Consider the following 8,957-nt stretch of genomic DNA (forward strand, 5'->3'; position numbering starts at 1 on the left):
CATGACGAATAACTTAGACTTGCCACAATAGTAGAGCTTAACTAAGTTTTCGATGTTTCAACAAGAAACATGATGAAACTGGCCATGACTTGGTCAGTTTGGAAAGCCGAAGAGTATGGTACTCTTGGTGCACTAAGGTTAAACCTTTAGTGCTTCGTTTGTGTGAGCCAAGCATACTGACCTCTGCCAAGAATGTCTGAGAGAGACTTAAGCGATAACTATGTGATGCGTCCTTAATGTGACATAAGTGGTACTTAGGTTCACATTAGGGGGCAGGAAGTGGGAATGAGCATAACACTTATGGAATTTTTTGAGAAATTTTTCAAGTTAAGCTATCCGAGATCATTGACAAGTGATACTATCCGAGATAAGTCAATCTGAGCTGACAGTATTGTATTGTACCTGAAGCATAGTTGTCTGAGATATCCAGTCAAGTTGTTAGAGTTGGAAGGGTGAAGTCTTGCTGGAAGACAGTTAGTACCAGTGAAGAAACAATACTTGTAAAAAGTTCGTTAGAAAATTTTTAAAAGTGTTGTATGGCCGAGATAAATAACAGAAGTGTGGTTGTCTAAGATAATTAAGCAGTTCTAAATACGACATATGGATGTATCTGAGGTGAGGAGCCCAGTTCTCAGACCTGGAAAGATCAGAAAAATTCTAAGTATGAAACAATATGCAAGGCATAAAGCAAATACAGTAAGCATACATAGAAAGCATCCAACACTTAGAAGAAAAAAGAAGGTTTGCATAGACATAAACAACTTGTTCAAACGCAAAAAAGGCACATCGACCTGGCATAAAGGATAACATGTTTAGTTACAAAAAGATGGCACTACGACCCAACAAAAGAGAAAATTGTTCAAACACAAAGGATTCCAAAACAACAAAGTTACAAAAGGTCCAAGAAAAAAAAAATCCTAAGGGTCTTCAGCATCTTTTTTAGATTGTGGTTCCTCTATAATTGGCATTATTTCGGCCTCTGCAGATAGTTGAGTAGACTTTTCAGCTGCGATCTCGGCGTCAATCTCAAACAGGCTTTGGTCTAGACTTTTCTCGGCAGATTGGATCTTAGCCTTAAGGATAGCCTTCTGGGTGGAGGTGCCTTTCAAGACCTTGTCTTTCTCATCTTCGGTCAAGTCCAGGACTTGACCATTAAGAGTTGGAGACTTGGCTCTAGCAACGACCTCGACTACACTGGCTTCTTCAGCCTTGGCGTCATCATCTTCAGAAGCGGCCTCTTCTTCGACCTCTAACTGGTCAATCGAGGGGGGAAAGGGCACATTCAGTCGATTGATGTCTTGGAAAGGCTAGTCATCAGGCATTGATAGCTCCTTGAGTGTCGCCATCCCGCTAAGGTAATAGCCTTTGTCCCAAGCCAGATTGACTTGGGCCTTATACTGGTCGCGCACGTTGGCTTACCCGTCCTTGAACGCCTTCTCATTGGCGACCATTACCTCGACCTCCATTGACTTAATGGCCTCTTTGAGTTTGGCCTCAGCTTCTATTGCTTTGACCTCAGCAGCCTTGGCATCAGTCTTGGCGACTTCAGTGGCGGCCTCCTCAGCTTCGGCTTTAGCCTCGGCTCTGTTCTAAACATTTTTGGCAGCTTTTGTTTTGTCCAGCAGGCTCTGTACGCGGGTTTCAACTTCATTGAGTGAAGCAAGGAGACGTGCAGCTTCCTGCATCTTTTTGATGAGGTTCTTCTTCACCATCTCAGCCTTGACTCTGTGGGAGTAGGCATATTGGATGGCTTGTAAGAAAAGGAACAAGTTAGAAAATTTGGCTAAGTGAAGGAACTGAAAAGTGAAAATAGCAAAGAGGAAGTTAAGAAACTTACCAAGACTGAGTGGCGCATCATCATCGCAAAGTTTTCATATTGATTGAACTCGGTGACTTGGTTCATGTCGGCCGGTAGGAGAACAACTGTGGATAACGCAACGCCAATTTTCAGGCTTTCCACTGCGTTATCGTTGGCATTAAGGGACCTGTCACCGACAAGAACCTCGGGTGCCTATGTATCGTCGGGGTGGAAACTGCTCCCAACTCCTGGGTTTTCCGATCTCTTCTTCTTTGGGGACGATGCATCGGATGATTCAGCCTCGACTGGCCTTTTCTCAGTGTCGGCCGGTTTGGATATTTGTATAGAGTCTTCTGGATCCTTTTCAGAATCAGAAGGAATGTGGCTAATAGTAGCCTTTGCCTTGGCCTTCTTTACACGTTTCTGCTTCGGCTTCAGCTTCGGCTAAGAATATGGGGTAGACTGCATAGATATAACGTCGGCAAATTGGCTAGTAGGTCCTCCGCAACTACCGGTTTGTGACCCATCTCCTCGACAGTGATGGCAATGGTCACTTTGGAGTTTGACCCGCAGGACCGTACAAAATTCGACATCAGCGTTCGCACTAGAATGGTGGAATGAGTTGGGTTACAGTAGAAGGTGTGAGCTGTTCAACAGGATCCGAACTAGATACCTGGTCTGGCCTAGGTGAAGATGTAGTTGGTGGAGTGGATGCGGAAGGCAGAGTCTGGCTTCTTTTGGAAATGTTAAGGAGCGGGGACCAGTATGTCGGCATGTAGTTCAACAAAATAGGGGCCTTGCATTTTTCGATTGGTAGACTCGGAAGCCGAATGAGATCTCAGCTTGGGATATACTCCTGGCGAAAATTCTTTGACGGCAGGGGAAGAGCTACAGAAACAATGAGAAAACATTAGTATATTTAAGAGAAATAAATTACTAAGTGTTAACAAAAATTGAACTGTGGGGTGACTAAGTTCTTATCCTCATCTTCCCTAAAAACTCCTCGGCGTAGTGGGCAGAGATGAAGATCATCACGCAATGTGAACTCCCAGTTTCCTGAGACAATCAAATATCATTTCCAGCACCTTTATTGGAGTCGGGAAAGACGGCTATGAGCTTGTACTTGGTGGATCTGGACTTCAAGTAGTAAGTATAGTCACTTTTGGATTTAAGGCCACACATGGTGTAACAATATTGGAGGTTAGACAGTGTTATCCTAGCCTTTTATCGGCGTGCTAGCTCAGCAACATTGTCGATGACCCTAAAGGTGTTTACTGCTAACTGCATGGGTTAGTTTATAGAAGTGAAGGACTTCTCTAAATAAGATGTCAAAGGGGAGTCTAATTCCACCCTCGATAATGGAGACTATTGGAAAGGGGTAGAAGGCCTCTCCTGGCATCCTAGAGTCCTTTTCGCCAGCCAACCTAAGATGAACATCGGCTGGAATAGAGAACTCCTGGAAAAAATACTCAAGTTTGGTCGGCGAATATATTCTCCACTTAAACATACCCATGATCTCAGCTAGGGTGATTTGGGTATTGTTGTCTGTGTAAAAAGGGTTTAATGTGGGTTCAAAGACCTTGGCAAGACCCTAATGAGCACCAGGGTAAGGGTTTTTAAAGATCTAAGAGAGGATTTGTTTCAGTTTTCCTAAGAATATGATTTCTAAGTCAAAACCCAAACCTAGAATCCATGCAAGTGAACAATATTCGAAGGCAAAATCTAGAAACAAAGCAAGAAAAACAGAAAATAAGCATGATTCAGAAAAAGATAGAGAAAAATAACAATGTGATAAGTGCAGTGGCATGGAGCAGCAGTTCAAGAACATGACGAAATTTGAAGAAAGACACGATTCAAAATCAAGAAGTCCAAAACCAGAGGCATTGTCAAACTTGTGAGCATCAATTCATGGCATTTAATGAATGAGTACAAGGGAGTGTACAAGAACAATGAAGAAAAGTAGAGTACAGGTATGAATACAAATTCAATAGCAACACATAAGTGATTACAAATACAATTTAAGGCATGTGGCAAATTCAAGAGCAAAAAATATTGAAGAACACAAAGTCAAGAATAGTAAAGAACAAAAAATGAAAAAGAGGAAATCGAAGACTCATAGAATGGAACCAAAGAAATGGCCACTGGATTCGTAATCCCCGGAGTCAGGTGGTGACGGAGCAATGAGAAGATTGCCGAAGGTAATGAACAGATGGCTACTGGAAGCTCAAAGGAACAACAATGGCGGTTTGAGAGAGGTTTGATAGAGAGAGAAATTTTAAAACGCGAAAGAGAAATTGAATTTGCAAAAGTGAGAAGGCGAATAGAGAAAGAGAGGGTTTTGTCAAAAACTGAAAAGGCTGAAAAATGTAATGAAAGTACCTTGGACGACGTGCCTGTCAGGTGACGTGAACAGAGACGACATGATTCGATAACGTGTGTCAGGTACGAGCCAGTAAAGATGGGACACGTGGAGGAAATGCTTGAACTAACTGTGCGTGACAACTCATGCGCAGTTGAAACTCATGAAATTCTTGAAATAATGGGGTAAGAACCTTGGCTAGAGGTCAAGCTCGATTGAAATGCTTAAAAGAACTTGGTTCTTGGTTCTTGATTCTTGATAAAGTGGGCAACTGAATCTTAGTTACTTTAAGCCAATGAGTCATGATCTCAGTCGGAGTAGTATCTGAGTTTTGAGTCGGCATGTTGGTTGGACAAACGATATAGGTTCTATCACTTCAGGTTGCCGAGGTAATAGAACCTAGGGGCAGTTGTGGGGAAGAACTTTGCGAATGACGCCATGTGGCCAAGATAGACCGAGATGTCGACTAAGGTGCCACTTGCTGAGGTGATCATGGCGTTGCTAAGATGTTCTGCGGTAATGTCGAAATCTCAAGGTATCCGAATAAGGGATAAGAGTCCTAGAACAAGGGATGATCACAGTCTGGATAAGGATAAGGCTCATAAAGAGTTTATCCCTATCTAGCCAAGAGTCTAGGATGAGCATTGAGCCTAAGTCCAATAAAGTAAGTCTTCTAGGTGATCAGGTCACTGTTGGTTATAAAAGTGAGGCACCCTCGTGGGTCTAAGGTAAGTTTTTTCTTGGGAGTTTAAGTACTAATTTGATATCTGTGAGAGAGAAAGTTTACTGACTTGATCATCGGAGTTCCCCTAGGTGGACGAACCACCGTAGAATTCTCATCTCCTTGTTAGCAGATATTTGGTTCATTTTATTCTGTTGGTGTTCTTCAGCTGTGTTTCCCTTTTGGTTGTGTGGTTAGAAATCAACACCCACAAGTTATATAATACAATATATATAACTATATGTGTGTTCATATTTTGAAAACAGTAATAAACATTAAAAAAAAAAAAGCTTCTAAAAAGAAAAAAATAGAAAAATCAAAAAAGAACGAAGAAAAATGTACGAAAGACTGTCATTATAGAAAACCATGCAGGTTGAGTAGTTCTATCTCAAAGTATTTACATTAATTAAAACATGTATTAAAATTATTATATTTTAAAGATGGGCCTAGCATCCCTCTAGTCCTAGAGCAGACTGGAGAGTGCTGATGGGCCCGTGGGGGACTACCACGGGTTTCATTTTGATAATTTGAATAATTTAATGTGTAGAACTTGTCGAGTACTATATGCCTGTAAAAAATCATATTGATTGGATATCGATAGCTACGTGATCAAATAAGTTTTGCATAAAAAAAAAATAGACAGTGAATATTATGGATTGTTTAATGTATGTGTATGATATTATTAGGTGGCTGGGACGTTGCACCAAGTGGGTGTTTCTTGTGGGGATACTGCCGTGTGAAAGAAGTACTCCCGATAGGTGACTATTGCGATCAAGAATCTGAAACTCAATGGCCTTGTGCTCCCAGCAAGCAATATTATGACTGACGCCCAATCCAACTTTCCTAGTAAGTCAAGTAGTTGCTTTTGCTTTTTATTATTAATCATGGAAATACTTTGACTTTATGTTTTCATATATATTAATTTTAGCAATTACAACTATGGACAAGCATGAGAGGCCTTGGAATTGGACCTCCTGAACAACCCAGATCTAGTAGAAACTAACGCAGTCATCTCATTCGAGACAGCTCTATGGTTCTGGATGACGACACAATCCCCCAAGCCTTCTTGCCACGATGTCATCATTGGCAATTGGACGTCAATGCCAGATGACCTAGCGGCAAGTCGGGTTCCCGGGTATGGCATCTTCACAAACATCATAAATTAAGGTCTTAATTGCGGTCGTGGCCAGGATTCGAGGGTTGAGGATCGCATAGGGTTCTATAAAAGGTACTGTAGTGATGAAATATTTGATGTTAGCACCGGTGACAACCTTGACTGTAACAACCAGGAGCCTTTCAGAACCGGACTCTTGTTTGACTTTATGTAATTGCAACAGCCCAACAGTTGTTGCAATCAGTTCAAAACTGCACAACCTACTGTTGTACTACACTAAAATAAGTGTGCACAATGTTAATGACTTTCAACTATTTCTGTTCTGGCTCTGAGTGATTGCAATATTTTCTACAGAAACAAATGAAATTTGCAGACAAATTGTAGTCAAGGCCAAGAGACTACAGAAAGACCAGTTATGTAACACTCTACACTCTCGTTTACTTTTAAAATGTCACGCATCACAAGGAAATCAAAGTTGGCCACAAATATATATTACTTTTATGACTATTCATGAATTACTACTGTAGAAATTAGTATACTATATACACAGTGAAAATAAATGGATTCGGGTATACTTTTCGCGCTCAAACCGAATTTATGGATCATGTGGGTGAATCATGTGCCTCCATTAATGTCTTTGAATAATTCCCAGTAATGGAGTAGAACTAGTAAAAAACTACCTACGCTATTCACAGTACAAAGGCAGAATGGTTTATGGGAAGAGAGAATGTATCATTTTTTGTTGTGCCAAATACAGAACCCAAGTTTTGTTTATATAGGAGAGTTAGGAGATCCATAAAATAGATGTATTATCCCAGACAATGTCTATCTCATATCAATAATATCTAATTAATAATTATCAACTAATATATTGACAATTATCCATGTCAAGATTATCTCATATCTTGAAATATAATCCATTATTTTATTTAGATCTCTCCTAATCGAGTCATGCTACCATGGGCAGGTTCTAAACCCGACCTAATTTCCAGCATCTCCGACTTGAACATGCGCTGGCATGACATCGCGCCTTTTGTATCTCAATCTACCTAATAAACGCAATCATACTAGCCAATAGACTGTGCGACCACTGAGAACACCTGCATGTCGAAGCTCTACACTAGAAACTCAAAAAGTGCCAGCATAGAGATATCCACCTGAAAATAAAAATAGTGTCTCATATACCCCAGACCCATCCAATTACACCGGCCCAAAAAACATCTCTAATCCCTTAAAAGAGCATGTTTGACCCTGTCAATTCTTGCAATATATTCACACTCAATCCATCTCTCATACAGAGTGATGTGAGTTACTGGCAGTGAATATACAACAGTGGTGTAATACTAAATGATTTTTTCCTTTGCCTTCATGCCATTTAGTTTAAGATTGACCGTTATTCCCAGTGATGTCCCTTAAGGCTGAATCATACATGACCGCATCAACCTCTTACCTTATAACATAGTCAAAGGTCACAAAAGGGTACATAAGTAAAAGTCATATAAATAATGACATGTAAGACTCACACGATGAGGAAACATGGATCTATTCTCTCACCTCATTACTCGGTCGCCAAGCACATGTAGTATGAATACATGTTACGATGGGGTAACTCTTCCAAAGTGTGACATCATACTCGATACATCGTACAGATCTTAATCTAGTCGCTTTCTAGCGCCTAACCAGAATTCTCTATTTACTCGCCTTCTAGACGCCAAATGAGATCTCCCATCTGGCTAATCATAACAGGCACAACATGGAAAGTGGATACTAACATTCATGTTTGGTCTTTAACACGACCTCATCTTGGTTGTAACCAAGGCGACATACATAGTGGATAATTTAAGCCTCTCTTAGCTCTAAATAAAATAAGCCACTAGTCTCATCCTTGCTCGCTCCCAAGCGCCAATGGCGATTGCTCGTGTAAGTGAGCCAATCTTACATGCTGACATCATCATCTACTAATCATTTTGACACAAAGCATAATAGTATCAATATCCCATAATCTCACAACAAATAAGTGATTGATTAAAAAAACACAACCACAGTTTGCGTAATTCTAGATTCCAAACATAAGCCTTATCAGCACCTCTTGCGATAAGCATATACAACGGAATCCACCTTGTGTGCCTCACATGAAATGGTTCAAGATCACTACCTCTTGCACAATTACCTCTCGAAAGATATTTTGGTGACCAATTTTCTTTCATTGAAGATGTGTCCAACAAGCATATTGAATCTTATAAGGGGCAAATTTATACATTACCAATAAAACATCATATCCACAGTCTAATAAGCAAGGTCAAGGTCTAAACTACTCAGTTGACCATTTACAAAAGATAGCACTCATCATGCCGGATACGGCCAAGTAGCGTACTTCAGGATCCCACAACAAAAGATCAAGGAATATGGGTCATTTGTTTCTCCCAAAGACAATCTGAGGATTCACTCAATACCTAAGGCTCTAGCTTTTACCAATGGATAAGTCAATGGATTTGCAATTTCGCATCTAGAATCATTCTAGGATATTCCTTATGTAAGTCATCAAAGACAAACCGAGAATTCTCCCAAAACAATCTCTAAGGATCTTACATCCAAGCATATAAATTATATCACCCATGTCTATCATGTCTAAAATAGATGACCACCAACCCTAGGTGACGACAACCTTATAAATTCATGGCTCATAATGACTAAGTAAGGAAAAACTTCTTTTGGACCAATGATCATGCCTCAATGGTCTTCATCGATCATCGTTGGCTTATCATGGCTCGACGAAATCTAAGAACCACTATTTGGACAATTGTTTTAGGCCGTTAAAGATTTATTGGAACTAGCAATCTTTTTGCGCTCTGTAGACGTCCCCCGAACGCCCCGGGAGGAACGAGCTCCCGTTCTGTTCATTTGGGGTCACTATAGCTCAGGACTCTCAAATTTGTCACGATTCTAAGTCTGAACCAAAGAGTCC

General features: G+C 40.5%; 1 pseudogene; it reads left to right on the plus strand.

Annotated features, from left to right (window-relative positions):
* Positions 1-4,616: 4,616 nt before the first annotated feature.
* LOC114278538 (endochitinase 3-like) lies at positions 4,617-6,206 on the plus strand (annotated as a pseudogene).
* Positions 6,207-8,957: the final 2,751 nt, after the last annotated feature.

Source organism: Camellia sinensis, chromosome 5 (assembly GCF_055761805.1).
Source record: "Camellia sinensis isolate YWXY chromosome 5, ASM5576180v1, whole genome shotgun sequence".
Taxonomy (NCBI): Eukaryota; Viridiplantae; Streptophyta; class Magnoliopsida; order Ericales; family Theaceae; genus Camellia; species Camellia sinensis.